Source organism: Diachasma alloeum, unplaced genomic scaffold (assembly GCF_001412515.2).
Source record: "Diachasma alloeum isolate Michigan unplaced genomic scaffold, Dall2.0 Dall_scaffold_00198, whole genome shotgun sequence".
In the NCBI taxonomy this organism is placed as follows: Eukaryota; Metazoa; Arthropoda; class Insecta; order Hymenoptera; family Braconidae; genus Diachasma; species Diachasma alloeum.
The window spans coordinates 644,105-660,512 of NW_021680363.1; the positions used below are offsets into that span (position 1 = coordinate 644,105).

Consider the following 16,408-nt stretch of genomic DNA (forward strand, 5'->3'; position numbering starts at 1 on the left):
GAACACGATGAAAATTTCCGGAATTTGGCACGGAAAATTCAGACGAAATTTTTCGAATTTTTGACGAAAACAGTGTACAGGGCGAGCCGAATACAAGTTCTGTAATCACATGAGGCCGAAAGGTACTAAATGGCCCATTCATTTCAACTCCTCCCATTTTCCTTTTTTCGTGAATGGCATAAATTTGATATTCTTCCCTTTTTCGATTCGGACATATGTTCTAAATCCCAGAAAACCGATAAAATGCCCCGGTCTCTTGGACAATTCTAAATGGTTCTGTTTGTCATTCGAAAAAAAAATTCGCAAATTATTCAGTTTTGTAGAAAATTTTCGGATTATCTGAATAATTCTTGACGTTATTTGACTTCATTGTTACACCCTTTCTCCAATAAAAATTCTTCATCATCCCAACCCAAAAAAACCCGTCACCTCACGATTTTCCATGACCCCAAATAAAGACACGAATCGAAATAACTGTTCAGCCTCTCAATATATCTTGAAAATATCTGCGGTGAGGCTGAAGAATGCCGGAGAGCGTGAAAACCGGGAGGGTTGAAAATCCGCAGGGTTGAGAATGGTTAAAAAGCTGAAGGGGGGGGAAGGGGGGGGGAGGCATGAGGAACATAGGTATCTCTCTGCTTGCGGACTCCTCCCCCACCCCCTCTCCCCCTCCCCGCGTTTAACCAACGCCACCAAAAGGCACTTGAAATAAATTGAAAATGGCTGGCATCGCCCAGCTGCCGCGGATAAGTGATACCCCGGTTTTCCACCTCCCCTCTGCCACCCACTCTCCCCTCATTCAGTATCTAGAATCGTCTAAAGATGAGTTTCTTATTGTTGAACTGTAATTGGAATGATTTTACAATATAAAACACCTTCCGGGGGCCATAATGCGGTCATAAATTGCATCTCGAATTAAAAGAATTTATTCACAAACAATTTCCTCATTTGCCTACACTGATAGAATGATTCATTTATTCCAAACGAGATTCGTTAACTATTAACGAATGGTAGAGTTGAATATGACGAAATGAATATTCGTTGATAGTTAACGAATGGTTCACTTGAATTCGTTAACTATTAACGAATGGTAGAGTTGAATATGACGAAATGAATATTCGTTGATAGTTAACGAATGGTTCACTTGAATTCGTTAACTATTAACGAATGAACATTTGGTGGGATCGAATAGACGTGTACGTTTCGAGTGCTAAATGTACTCCTCATCAGGGCAATCTTTATTCCATCTATAAATCAAATTATAAAATCACAATCATATTTCTGAACGGATTAGTTATTATTAACGAATGGATTTTGGTTAGAGGTTAGGGTCCCACCAAATGTCCATTCGTTAATAGTTAACGCATTCATATTTGGGGAGCCTTGTTTGACTTGACTTTCGCCATTCAAGTGAACCATTCGTTAACTGTTAACGAATATTCATTTGGTCATATTCAACTCTACCATTCGTTAATAGTTAACGAATCTCACTCTCGATTCCCAAAGCTCCGACATTACTATTTGCAGTGCAACAGCTAAATTGAATGTGGAGGGGAGACACTCGAATTGTCGTGTTTATGTACAGTAGGAATAAGTTAGAATGCAGCTAGCACCGGATATTGGTATTGCAGATGATGGTATGTACCCAGTGAAATAGCGTATTGGAGCTCGACGAGTATCATGCGACTGACAGCTAGAGCTAATTGAATCTTGACTCTATCTATCCTGTCGGGGCCCGTTTGCCTCAGACTTCGATTTGTAGGGAATGTTCGACAGAATCTACTGGTGTTCTTCGTGTTATTTTCTCCTATTTTTGTGTCTTTGTTTGCAGTCAATCCGATTGATGTGAAACAGCGTTCATTTTATTGGGGAAGCCTTCTTTTACTGTTTTTTTGAATGACATTCATTTACGTGTGAGAAACGCCCATTTCTTCACTTAAATTTGAAACGTATTAAATTTTATACGTTCATGAGTGCGTTATAAAAATGGAGGGTACATAGAAAAAATCAGATCAATGATAAAGGTGAATGATAAGTGACAAATTAATTAATTATTTTGAATGTTTGATCAATTCCGTCTCAATTTTCGAAGTGACGGGATTAATACCGGTAATTCTTGAAAAATCAGAGAAGTGATATGAATGAATTTTTTAGAAAAGTGAAAAATTTTCTTGAATCAGTCCGAAAATCCGAGAATTCTCCAGAAAACTGGATAATTTTCAAAAAATTTCTGGTACGAAAAAAATTAGATTTTCCAAGAATTTTCTAAGAAACCGGGGAAATTTCTCAGTTTTCTAGAATTTAGAACCAAAATCCAAGTTAAAAAATGGAAGAGAATCAAATTTATGGCATTGCCGAAAAAAAGAAAATGGAAAGAATTGAAATTAATGAGATTTATGATGAATATGATGTACGTGATGAATGAAAATCCAAGAACGAGGAATTAATTAATATCGCGCATGACAAATATGAGAAAATTGACAATTATGACGCAAAGAATAACTTGTGAGTTTTTGTCTGATTCTATTGAAAAGTTCAATAGAAAATATTCTACAGAACAAGTCAACAGAATTGGATTTTTGTCTACAACATATTGTATCGAAATATTTTCCATTGAATTCCCTTGGCTCAAATTTTCCAAGTTTTCTTCATTCTATTGTTCTTTTCTTTCCATCCAGAAAAACAACCAAGAAAACTTGCAAAATTTGAGCCGAGGAAATTCTATCGAAAATATCTCAATAAAATAAATTGTACGGAAAAATCAAATTCTATTGACTTTTTCTGTAGAATATTGTAAAATACGAGATATTTGATAAGAATAAATGTTTATTAGAAGAATTTTGGGGCGAAATAAATAATAAAAAGAAATACAAAAAGGATTGACGCGTCCGCGGACTAGAAAACAAGATAAAAGCATAACGGGAAAGAAAGAGACGATCGTAAAGGGCAAATACGTAACAATATTTTCTATTGAACATTTCAATAGAATCGGCCAAAAATCAGGGATGGCCATCAATCATTAGATTCTTCGACATTAAGGGTGCCAAGTGAATTTGGCGATGACCTTGAAAATTGACATTCACCAACAAAGTTATAATTTTTTTAATTAAGAGAATTTAAACTGCTTCAATAAAAAAAAACACTGACTGACGTTAGTGGGTCAAGAAAAATAGGAAAACGGCGATGAAGCGATCCCAGTGTTATATCATAATCGGATTATAATCGTATAGAATTCATCCCGAAGAGGGGGAGGGAGGGGGGTGGAACCGATATTCGTACGATTCCTCGATTGCGCAATCAAGATGGCATCGGGAATGGCATCTCTTCTCGCGCCCGCACATCGTATTCCTTCTACCTTTACCGACTCAAACTACCAACAAGTATTTCAATATCCGATCCAATATATTCCCCCAGTTGGGTATCATCCAAGGAACGAACTGTACGTGTGTGCAGTCATATTGGATTCTCTCCGTCACCACACCTTTATTCGAGCCATTCACTTTTTTTGCTTTTCCATTCAATCGAATGAAAATCGATGGGTTATATACACGTATTCCTTTTACTATCGAACTGCCATCGAGTCGAATCGACTCATCTCAGGGCTTTTTTTTCATTCATTTTCCCCTGCTGCTGTTCCCTGCACAATGGAAACAAAGAGGAAATTCTTTTCTTTTGTCATTATCTGTTATTCAAATCTTTTAGGTACAAATTTTGATGATAATGAGAACAGAGTCAGGAATTACCAAAATAGTATATTTCGATACGAATGAGACAGAATTTCGATACGAGTGAGGCGAAGCCGAGGGCTGCCAATCACACGAGCTGAAAATTCCTGTCTCACATGTGTCGAACAATAGTTTTTGACAGTGATGTTACGTTCAGCGAGTGGCGAACTGTGCCTTTTTTCGTTTACTAGTAAACGAAAAGACTTTTCGTTTACTAGTAACGAGGTGAACGTAGCAGCAGTGTCAAAATTTTTTATTAAAAATGGTACATTATATCATCAGGCGATAGACTCATGTGATGATTATTCTCGCCTTCGGCTCGGATTGTAAAGTCAAATTCGTTGGATAATACTTTTGTGTCATTAGGCTCGATCAATTATTATTGTTTATTTTTACCTCAAAACACGATGGGAAAAATAATCTCATGAAATAACAAGACAATTGAACTTCAATTAGTCCATCTCTTTACATACATGATTTTCTAGGTTATGAGTTTCACAATCAAGATTATAGAGTGCCTTCCCATTCACTCCACTCGGATAGGCATCCCCCCGTCAGCACTATGAACACATAATATGAGCCAATTGACAAGATATGAAATAATTTGTTGAAGCGTGAATCAATTCTCGAGGCACCTGGGCACACACGCAGCCCCCAGTACTGGGTTATATTATTTTTTTTCCATTCGTTTTCGCTTCTTCTCTTTTTTCCATATTATGCCATTGTTATCTACCTTGCGATGGTAGAGATCGCCGCCGAGTTCGTATATAACGAATATGGAATTCATTATAACGTACGTGATACCGAGTCATTCGTGCATAGATTTTTTCCTCGGGATTGCATTGTGTTTTTAGTTCGGAGATATCTGAATGTTTCATCTCACCCTTTTGGCCTATTTGAAATATTTTTTTAGAAAACAGAATGGGTTGCAAGTGGGAACAATAATCGTGGGTAACACTATGGTTGTATCTGCTCGTAAACTTCAAATTTTTCATCTTTTAAGTCCTTTTTTTCTAAATCCACACCGTATAATTTATCACCAATGTGTAGAGTCACAATTAATTTTGGGAATTTATTTTTATTTTTAATCAACTCATTGACTTACGAGCGACGGGCGCTTCGCGCCCGCTGCTACACGCGGGGGAATATTCAATAAAAATTACCAGAAAAAAGACGTAAAAATTTCGTTTCGAAACGTAATCTGGGAGCGAAGTAAAATTCAATAAAAAGTGTCAATCGTCACGTAAATTCTACGATCTGTTCCGTAAAAATTACTCATCCGTCCGACGACTCACGGCTAACACGTTCCGTAATTTTTCCGGAACTTTTCGTAAAAATTCTTACACATCCGCGAATTTTCATGTTCTGAGGGATAATAAGTCTTTGACTTGATCTGAAATGATATGGAATGAAATGATATTGATTGAATTGATATGATCTGAAATGCGAACAAATATGAACATTTTACATCCCTTTGATCTTATTACAATGAAACCGAAGAAGGAAATTGCAAAGAGAGATCGATCATCATCAATCAGTATCAATAAAATAAAATAAATCTATTTTTCTGTCTTCGAAATTTTTCAAATTGTTTTTTCCTTCTTAAAAAATGAAGGGAGATTAACATTTTTAATTGCCGTGATCGTATGCCGTTCACAGAAACAGGAAATACGGAAAATGTACGGAAGGAAAATCAGAAATCAATTTTAAACATCGAATTTTCAATCTTGATAATTTCAAAACTTTTTTTTTAAATAATGAAGTAATTACAGAATTTAATCATATTGCTGACAAGGTTGGATGCCCGGTATAGTGGCGTCATTGCATTGATTCATTTTGTTTTTGATTTTTTGTGAGGGTGATAGAAAATAGTTTGCAATCTCGAGTTAAATTTGCAGATTCTCAATGGAATAAGCTCCAACAATTGAGGGCAGTCAATGTTATCTCTCAGTAGTTTTAGAATGACTAGTATTTCCGTGACTGTTCTTCTCTCGCTTAGTGTGAAAAGGGAAAAATTCATTATTTTGCCTTTTTTGTATTTTCATATTATTTTTATTTATTTTTCATGGAAAAAAAACTTGAATTGAGTACAAAATATACTTGATTCAAGTGCACTATTCTTGATTCGAGTATATTTTATACTCAATTGGGGGATGGGTGTTTCAATTCGGAGATGATTGTCTTGTATCAGACCAGGTTATAGCAAGCCCTCTTAAGTGTAATATAAGGGTCAGGCACTAAGTGTCAGAATATAAGGGTCGACAAGTGGAGATTAACAAATGAGGGTCAGAATATTAGGGTCAAACACAGAGAGAAGAAGTGGATTAGCTTTAGAAAAAAGTTTCTGAATTTGAGAAACCGTGGTTTCTAACCTTCAGTTTTCTAAAATCTAGAAACTTTTTTCCAAGTTTTAGACAAAAATTGCTTAAAATTAATGATCAAAATTGGGATTAATTTTAAATAAAAAAATACTTAATTTTGAAAAAATTATTTACTAAAATCTAGAAAATTGATTTTATTTTTGAGGGGGATTTTGCAGAGAGGGAGGGGGGAGTGAGAATTGAGAAATCACAACCAAAAAAATTGAGTCGATGAGTTTCTCAAAATATACTTAATTCAAGTTTTTTTTTTCCGTATTTGAGACCCAATGAAGTAAAATTTCTCCTTTTCTGTAGCAAGGAAAAAACCCCGAAATGTCATCATTCGAAAACCCATTCTATTGCAGAGACTGTACCTCTCGGACGTCCCTCGAAAGGATTAAGAAAAAACGACGACATCCAGACAAAACAAACTGAGTCTGAGGCTTTACAAGGTTGTTATGTACCTGCAAGCGTATTTCTTCGAATGATCCCGAAGCTTTTAATGCTCAATAAAAGAGCAGTGGTGAATGTGGATGAAACGAAGAATTAAATGGCAGATAAATTGAGAGAGAAAAAAATACGAACCCTTTGAGTGGAATATTGAATTTCGAATTGATCCTTTTTATTTATCCTTTTCGAGTGGGGGAGGGGGCTGAGGACTTGTTTAACCGACGATCCTCACTGCGGGCGATTTATCTCTGTACAGATCGATTGTGTACCGGCTATTAAATCTCAATTCAATGAGGAATATCTTTTCTGGGGTACGGATGGCCGGTGGAAGGGGCGATTCGGGGAATCCCACGCTTGGGGTTGTGTTTGGGGTCTGCGGTGTGGGGATTGGCGTCAGATGTAATCGCTGATGAGGTTGAATGAGCGAGGCAAAGGTCAGGGGTGAGGAATTTTTTAGGTTTTTCCACTAGGGTTTCTCCGCCTTCCATCATTAGGCATTAATTAAATTTAATTTTTTGAGAGAAAAAATTAGTAACTTCCTAGCCGGGAATCGAACCCGGGACCTCCCAATGTCGCGTCGGGTGCTCTTACCATCTGAGCTACCAGGACACTTACGAATTTCACTCTCAAATTGACTCATACCCGAGTGGAAATTCTGTTCAGGTCTTGATCAGAAACTGATCAAGTCCGATCCGAAATTCTGATCAGGCGTGTTACGCCTCTGCCTTAGGTTTTTCCACTAGGGTTTCTCCGCCTTCCATCATTAGGCATTAATTAAATTTAATTTTTTGAGAGAAAAAATTAGTAACTTCCTAGCCGGGAATCGAACCCGGGACCTCCCAATGTCGCGTCGGGTGCTCTTACCATCTGAGCTACCAGGACACTTACGAATTTCACTCTCAAATTGACTCATACCCGAGTGGAAATTCTGTTCAGGTCTTGATCAGAAACTGATCAAGTCCGATCCGAAATTCTGATCAGGCGTGTTACGCCTCTGCCTTAGGTTTTTCCACTAGGGTTTCTCCGCCTTCCATCATTAGGCATTAATTAAATTTAATTTTTTGAGAGAAAAAATTAGTAACTTCCTAGCCGGGAATCGAACCCGGGACCTCCCAATGTCGCGTCGGGTGCTCTTACCATCTGAGCTACCAGGACACTTACGAATTTCACTCTCAAATTGACTCATACCCGAGTGGAAATTCTGTTCAGGTCTTGATCAGAAACTGATCAAGTCCGATCCGAAATTCTGATCAGGCGTGTTACGCCTCTGCCTTAGGTTTTTCCACTAGGGTTTCTCCGCCTTCCATCATTAGGCATTAATTAAATTTAATTTTTTGAGAGAAAAAATTAGTAACTTCCTAGCCGGGAATCGAACCCGGGACCTCCCAATGTCGCGTCGGGTGCTCTTACCATCTGAGCTACCAGGACACTTACGAATTTCACTCTCAAATTGACTCATACCCGAGTGGAAATTCTGTTCAGGTCTTGATCAGAAACTGATCAAGTCCGATCCGAAATTCTGATCAGGCGTGTTACGCCTCTGCCTTAGGTTTTTCCACTAGGGTTTCTCCGCCTTCCATCATTAGGCATTAATTAAATTTAATTTTTTGAGAGAAAAAATTAGTAACTTCCTAGCCGGGAATCGAACCCGGGACCTCCCAATGTCGCGTCGGGTGCTCTTACCATCTGAGCTACCAGGACACTTACGAATTTCACTCTCAAATTGACTCATACCCGAGTGGAAATTCTGTTCAGGTCTTGATCAGAAACTGATCAAGTCCGATCCGAAATTCTGATCAGGCGTGTTACGCCTCTGCCTTAGGTTTTTCCACTAGGGTTTCTCCGCCTTCCATCATTAGGCATTAATTAAATTTAATTTTTTGAGAGAAAAAATTAGTAACTTCCTAGCCGGGAATCGAACCCGGGACCTCCCAATGTCGCGTCGGGTGCTCTTACCATCTGAGCTACCAGGACACTTACGAATTTCACTCTCAAATTGACTCATACCCGAGTGGAAATTCTGTTCAGGTCTTGATCAGAAACTGATCAAGTCCGATCCGAAATTCTGATCAGGCGTGTTACGCCTCTGCCTTAGGTTTTTCCACTAGGGTTTCTCCGCCTTCCATCATTAGGCATTAATTAAATTTAATTTTTTGAGAGAAAAAATTAGTAACTTCCTAGCCGGGAATCGAACCCGGGACCTCCCAATGTCGCGTCGGGTGCTCTTACCATCTGAGCTACCAGGACACTTACGAATTTCACTCTCAAATTGACTCATACCCGAGTGGAAATTCTGTTCAGGTCTTGATCAGAAACTGATCAAGTCCGATCCGAAATTCTGATCAGGCGTGTTACGCCTCTGCCTTAGGTTTTTCCACTAGGGTTTCTCCGCCTTCCATCATTAGGCATTAATTAAATTTAATTTTTTGAGAGAAAAAATTAGTAACTTCCTAGCCGGGAATCGAACCCGGGACCTCCCAATGTCGCGTCGGGTGCTCTTACCATCTGAGCTACCAGGACACTTACGAATTTCACTCTCAAATTGACTCATACCCGAGTGGAAATTCTGTTCAGGTCTTGATCAGAAACTGATCAAGTCCGATCCGAAATTCTGATCAGGCGTGTTACGCCTCTGCCTTAGGTTTTTCCACTAGGGTTTCTCCGCCTTCCATCATTAGGCATTAATTAAATTTAATTTTTTGAGAGAAAAAATTAGTAACTTCCTAGCCGGGAATCGAACCCGGGACCTCCCAATGTCGCGTCGGGTGCTCTTACCATCTGAGCTACCAGGACACTTACGAATTTCACTCTCAAATTGACTCATACCCGAGTGGAAATTCTGTTCAGGTCTTGATCAGAAACTGATCAAGTCCGATCCGAAATTCTGATCAGGCGTGTTACGCCTCTGCCTTAGGTTTTTCCACTAGGGTTTCTCCGCCTTCCATCATTAGGCATTAATTAAATTTAATTTTTTGAGAGAAAAAATTAGTAACTTCCTAGCCGGGAATCGAACCCGGGACCTCCCAATGTCGCGTCGGGTGCTCTTACCATCTGAGCTACCAGGACACTTACGAATTTCACTCTCAAATTGACTCATACCCGAGTGGAAATTCTGTTCAGGTCTTGATCAGAAACTGATCAAGTCCGATCCGAAATTCTGATCAGGCGTGTTACGCCTCTGCCTTAGGTTTTTCCACTAGGGTTTCTCCGCCTTCCATCATTAGGCATTAATTAAATTTAATTTTTTGAGAGAAAAAATTAGTAACTTCCTAGCCGGGAATCGAACCCGGGACCTCCCAATGTCGCGTCGGGTGCTCTTACCATCTGAGCTACCAGGACACTTACGAATTTCACTCTCAAATTGACTCATACCCGAGTGGAAATTCTGTTCAGGTCTTGATCAGAAACTGATCAAGTCCGATCCGAAATTCTGATCAGGCGTGTTACGCCTCTGCCTTAGGTTTTTCCACTAGGGTTTCTCCGCCTTCCATCATTAGGCATTAATTAAATTTAATTTTTTGAGAGAAAAAATTAGTAACTTCCTAGCCGGGAATCGAACCCGGGACCTCCCAATGTCGCGTCGGGTGCTCTTACCATCTGAGCTACCAGGACACTTACGAATTTCACTCTCAAATTGACTCATACCCGAGTGGAAATTCTGTTCAGGTCTTGATCAGAAACTGATCAAGTCCGATCCGAAATTCTGATCAGGCGTGTTACGCCTCTGCCTTAGGTTTTTCCACTAGGGTTTCTCCGCCTTCCATCATTAGGCATTAATTAAATTTAATTTTTTGAGAGAAAAAATTAGTAACTTCCTAGCCGGGAATCGAACCCGGGACCTCCCAATGTCGCGTCGGGTGCTCTTACCATCTGAGCTACCAGGACACTTACGAATTTCACTCTCAAATTGACTCATACCCGAGTGGAAATTCTGTTCAGGTCTTGATCAGAAACTGATCAAGTCCGATCCGAAATTCTGATCAGGCGTGTTACGCCTCTGCCTTAGGTTTTTCCACTAGGGTTTCTCCGCCTTCCATCATTAGGCATTAATTAAATTTAATTTTTTGAGAGAAAAAATTAGTAACTTCCTAGCCGGGAATCGAACCCGGGACCTCCCAATGTCGCGTCGGGTGCTCTTACCATCTGAGCTACCAGGACACTTACGAATTTCACTCTCAAATTGACTCATACCCGAGTGGAAATTCTGTTCAGGTCTTGATCAGAAACTGATCAAGTCCGATCCGAAATTCTGATCAGGCGTGTTACGCCTCTGCCTTAGGTTTTTCCACTAGGGTTTCTCCGCCTTCCATCATTAGGCATTAATTAAATTTAATTTTTTGAGAGAAAAAATTAGTAACTTCCTAGCCGGGAATCGAACCCGGGACCTCCCAATGTCGCGTCGGGTGCTCTTACCATCTGAGCTACCAGGACACTTACGAATTTCACTCTCAAATTGACTCATACCCGAGTGGAAATTCTGTTCAGGTCTTGATCAGAAACTGATCAAGTCCGATCCGAAATTCTGATCAGGCGTGTTACGCCTCTGCCTTAGGTTTTTCCACTAGGGTTTCTCCGCCTTCCATCATTAGGCATTAATTAAATTTAATTTTTTGAGAGAAAAAATTAGTAACTTCCTAGCCGGGAATCGAACCCGGGACCTCCCAATGTCGCGTCGGGTGCTCTTACCATCTGAGCTACCAGGACACTTACGAATTTCACTCTCAAATTGACTCATACCCGAGTGGAAATTCTGTTCAGGTCTTGATCAGAAACTGATCAAGTCCGATCCGAAATTCTGATCAGGCGTGTTACGCCTCTGCCTTAGGTTTTTCCACTAGGGTTTCTCCGCCTTCCATCATTAGGCATTAATTAAATTTAATTTTTTGAGAGAAAAAATTAGTAACTTCCTAGCCGGGAATCGAACCCGGGACCTCCCAATGTCGCGTCGGGTGCTCTTACCATCTGAGCTACCAGGACACTTACGAATTTCACTCTCAAATTGACTCATACCCGAGTGGAAATTCTGTTCAGGTCTTGATCAGAAACTGATCAAGTCCGATCCGAAATTCTGATCAGGCGTGTTACGCCTCTGCCTTAGGTTTTTCCACTAGGGTTTCTCCGCCTTCCATCATTAGGCATTAATTAAATTTAATTTTTTGAGAGAAAAAATTAGTAACTTCCTAGCCGGGAATCGAACCCGGGACCTCCCAATGTCGCGTCGGGTGCTCTTACCATCTGAGCTACCAGGACACTTACGAATTTCACTCTCAAATTGACTCATACCCGAGTGGAAATTCTGTTCAGGTCTTGATCAGAAACTGATCAAGTCCGATCCGAAATTCTGATCAGGCGTGTTACGCCTCTGCCTTAGGTTTTTCCACTAGGGTTTCTCCGCCTTCCATCATTAGGCATTAATTAAATTTAATTTTTTGAGAGAAAAAATTAGTAACTTCCTAGCCGGGAATCGAACCCGGGACCTCCCAATGTCGCGTCGGGTGCTCTTACCATCTGAGCTACCAGGACACTTACGAATTTCACTCTCAAATTGACTCATACCCGAGTGGAAATTCTGTTCAGGTCTTGATCAGAAACTGATCAAGTCCGATCCGAAATTCTGATCAGGCGTGTTACGCCTCTGCCTTAGGTTTTTCCACTAGGGTTTCTCCGCCTTCCATCATTAGGCATTAATTAAATTTAATTTTTTGAGAGAAAAAATTAGTAACTTCCTAGCCGGGAATCGAACCCGGGACCTCCCAATGTCGCGTCGGGTGCTCTTACCATCTGAGCTACCAGGACACTTACGAATTTCACTCTCAAATTGACTCATACCCGAGTGGAAATTCTGTTCAGGTCTTGATCAGAAACTGATCAAGTCCGATCCGAAATTCTGATCAGGCGTGTTACGCCTCTGCCTTAGGTTTTTCCACTAGGGTTTCTCCGCCTTCCATCATTAGGCATTAATTAAATTTAATTTTTTGAGAGAAAAAATTAGTAACTTCCTAGCCGGGAATCGAACCCGGGACCTCCCAATGTCGCGTCGGGTGCTCTTACCATCTGAGCTACCAGGACACTTACGAATTTCACTCTCAAATTGACTCATACCCGAGTGGAAATTCTGTTCAGGTCTTGATCAGAAACTGATCAAGTCCGATCCGAAATTCTGATCAGGCGTGTTACGCCTCTGCCTTAGGTTTTTCCACTAGGGTTTCTCCGCCTTCCATCATTAGGCATTAATTAAATTTAATTTTTTGAGAGAAAAAATTAGTAACTTCCTAGCCGGGAATCGAACCCGGGACCTCCCAATGTCGCGTCGGGTGCTCTTACCATCTGAGCTACCAGGACACTTACGAATTTCACTCTCAAATTGACTCATACCCGAGTGGAAATTCTGTTCAGGTCTTGATCAGAAACTGATCAAGTCCGATCCGAAATTCTGATCAGGCGTGTTACGCCTCTGCCTTAGGTTTTTCCACTAGGGTTTCTCCGCCTTCCATCATTAGGCATTAATTAAATTTAATTTTTTGAGAGAAAAAATTAGTAACTTCCTAGCCGGGAATCGAACCCGGGACCTCCCAATGTCGCGTCGGGTGCTCTTACCATCTGAGCTACCAGGACACTTACGAATTTCACTCTCAAATTGACTCATACCCGAGTGGAAATTCTGTTCAGGTCTTGATCAGAAACTGATCAAGTCCGATCCGAAATTCTGATCAGGCGTGTTACGCCTCTGCCTTAGGTTTTTCCACTAGGGTTTCTCCGCCTTCCATCATTAGGCATTAATTAAATTTAATTTTTTGAGAGAAAAAATTAGTAACTTCCTAGCCGGGAATCGAACCCGGGACCTCCCAATGTCGCGTCGGGTGCTCTTACCATCTGAGCTACCAGGACACTTACGAATTTCACTCTCAAATTGACTCATACCCGAGTGGAAATTCTGTTCAGGTCTTGATCAGAAACTGATCAAGTCCGATCCGAAATTCTGATCAGGCGTGTTACGCCTCTGCCTTAGGTTTTTCCACTAGGGTTTCTCCGCCTTCCATCATTAGGCATTAATTAAATTTAATTTTTTGAGAGAAAAAATTAGTAACTTCCTAGCCGGGAATCGAACCCGGGACCTCCCAATGTCGCGTCGGGTGCTCTTACCATCTGAGCTACCAGGACACTTACGAATTTCACTCTCAAATTGACTCATACCCGAGTGGAAATTCTGTTCAGGTCTTGATCAGAAACTGATCAAGTCCGATCCGAAATTCTGATCAGGCGTGTTACGCCTCTGCCTTAGGTTTTTCCACTAGGGTTTCTCCGCCTTCCATCATTAGGCATTAATTAAATTTAATTTTTTGAGAGAAAAAATTAGTAACTTCCTAGCCGGGAATCGAACCCGGGACCTCCCAATGTCGCGTCGGGTGCTCTTACCATCTGAGCTACCAGGACACTTACGAATTTCACTCTCAAATTGACTCATACCCGAGTGGAAATTCTGTTCAGGTCTTGATCAGAAACTGATCAAGTCCGATCCGAAATTCTGATCAGGCTGTTACGCCTCTGCCTTCGGTTTTTCCACTAGGGTTGTCTTTTGGATAATTGAAAAATAATTAATATGGATAGAATGTATATCCTCATGGAATAAACAGTTGGTATCCTGCAGGTACACACCTACGTCTGCATGAAGGATTGTACGCGTGTCTCCGACTCATGTAGCCCCACCCTTTTGTCCACAAATTCAAAATCATCATTGTCCCCGTTCTCGAGGCTCAGGGGTATTGTCCGATCGGGAACTCTCTCTGCCCTTCCATCTTCTCTTTCTCGATCAGCCATATCTCTCTCTCGATTTTGCTTCTGCTGTTAACGGGGTTGTGTGCACCTCGAGTGGCGAGAGAGGAGGGTTGAACCGTCGTCGTCACTGATGTCCTGCCGAAGCATTTCTGTCACGGTCATTCCCATACATATGTCTCCCTCGCTTCATTTCGCTTGATGGCTGTCTGTTTTGTTGAAACTTTTTTCCTCTTTTCAGCGAGAATGAGTCGGTTTTATTTCCTGAGGTGTACGTGCACTTGTGTACATTGTGACAGTCGCAGTGATGAATTTATTCCAGCAACCAGATTCTGTCCTTTTATGGAGACCGATTATTTCNGAGATGATTGTCTTGTATCAGACCAGGTTATAGCAAGCCCTCTTAAGTGTAATATAAGGGTCAGGCACTAAGTGTCAGAATATAAGGGTCGACAAGTGGAGATTAACAAATGAGGGTCAGAATATTAGGGTCAAACACAGAGAGAAGAAGTGGATTAGCTTTAGAAAAAAGTTTCTGAATTTGNTGAAAATTTCAAACACCGCTTGTGTCTGAAACTGATGTCTGTATCTTAATTTCAGACGTCTTGGTGTCTGAAATCGAAAGTCGGTCCAAANTTCTAACCTTCAGTTTTCTAAAATCTAGAAACTTTTTTCCAAGTTTTAGACAAAAATTGCTTAAAATTAATGATCAAAATTGGGATTAATTTTAAATAAAAAAATACTTAATTTTGAAAAAATTATTTACTAAAATCTAGAAAATTGATTTTATTTTTGAGGGGGATTTTGCAGAGAGGGAGGGGGGAGTGAGAATTGAGAAATCACAACCAAAAAAATTGAGTCGATGAGTTTCTCAAAATATACTTAATTCAAGTTTTTTTTTTCCGTATTTGAGACCCAATGAAGTAAAATTTCTCCTTTTCTGTAGCAAGGAAAAAACCCCGAAATGTCATCATTCGAAAACCCATTCTATTGCAGAGACTGTACCTCTCGGACGTCCCTCGAAAGGATTAAGAAAAAACGACGACATCCAGACAAAACAAACTGAGTCTGAGGCTTTACAAGGTTGTTATGTACCTGCAAGCGTATTTCTTCGAATGATCCCGAAGCTTTTAATGCTCAATAAAAGAGCAGTGGTGAATGTGGATGAAACGAAGAATTAAATGGCAGATAAATTGAGAGAGAAAAAAATACGAACCCTTTGAGTGGAATATTGAATTTCGAATTGATCCTTTTTATTTATCCTTTTCGAGTGGGGGAGGGGGCTGAGGACTTGTTTAACCGACGATCCTCACTGCGGGCGATTTATCTCTGTACAGATCGATTGTGTACCGGCTATTAAATCTCAATTCAATGAGGAATATCTTTTCTGGGGTACGGATGGCCGGTGGAAGGGGCGATTCGGGGAATCCCACGCTTGGGGTTGTGTTTGGGGTCTGCGGTGTGGGGATTGGCGTCAGATGTAATCGCTGATGAGGTTGAATGAGCGAGGCAAAGGTCAGGGGTGAGGAATTTTTTAGGTTTTTCCACTAGGGTTTCTCCGCCTTCCATCATTAGGCATTAATTAAATTTAATTTTTTGAGAGAAAAAATTAGTAACTTCCTAGCCGGGAATCGAACCCGGGACCTCCCAATGTCGCGTCGGGTGCTCTTACCATCTGAGCTACCAGGACACTTACGAATTTCACTCTCAAATTGACTCATACCCGAGTGGAAATTCTGTTCAGGTCTCGATCAGAAACTGATCAAGTCCGATCCGAAATTCTGATCAGGCATGTTACGCCTCTGCCTTAGGTTTTTCCACTAGGGTTTCTCCGCCTTCCACCATTAGGCATTAATTAAATTTAATTTTTTGAGAGAAAAAATTACTAACTTCCTAGCCGGGAATCGAACCCGGGACCTCCCAATGTCGCGTCGGGTGCTCTTACCATCAGAGCTACCAGGACACTTACGAATTTCACTCTCAAATTGACTCATACCCGAGTGGAAATTCTGTTCAGGTCTTGATCAGAAACTGATCAAGTCCGATCGGAAATTCTGATCAGGCGTGTTACGCCTCTGCCTTAGGTTTTTCCACTAGGGT

General features: G+C 40.5%; 2 non-coding genes across 2 annotated transcripts; both read right to left on the minus strand.

Annotated features, from left to right (window-relative positions):
- Positions 1-7,070: 7,070 nt before the first annotated feature.
- Trnas-cga lies at positions 7,071-7,144 on the minus strand. Its single transcript has one exon. It is a non-coding gene; the product is annotated as a tRNA-Ser (tRNA).
- Positions 7,145-7,343: 199 nt separating this feature from the next.
- Trnas-cga lies at positions 7,344-7,417 on the minus strand. The gene has a single exon. It is a non-coding gene; the product is annotated as a tRNA-Ser (tRNA).
- Between the last annotated feature and the right edge of the window lie 8,991 nt (positions 7,418-16,408).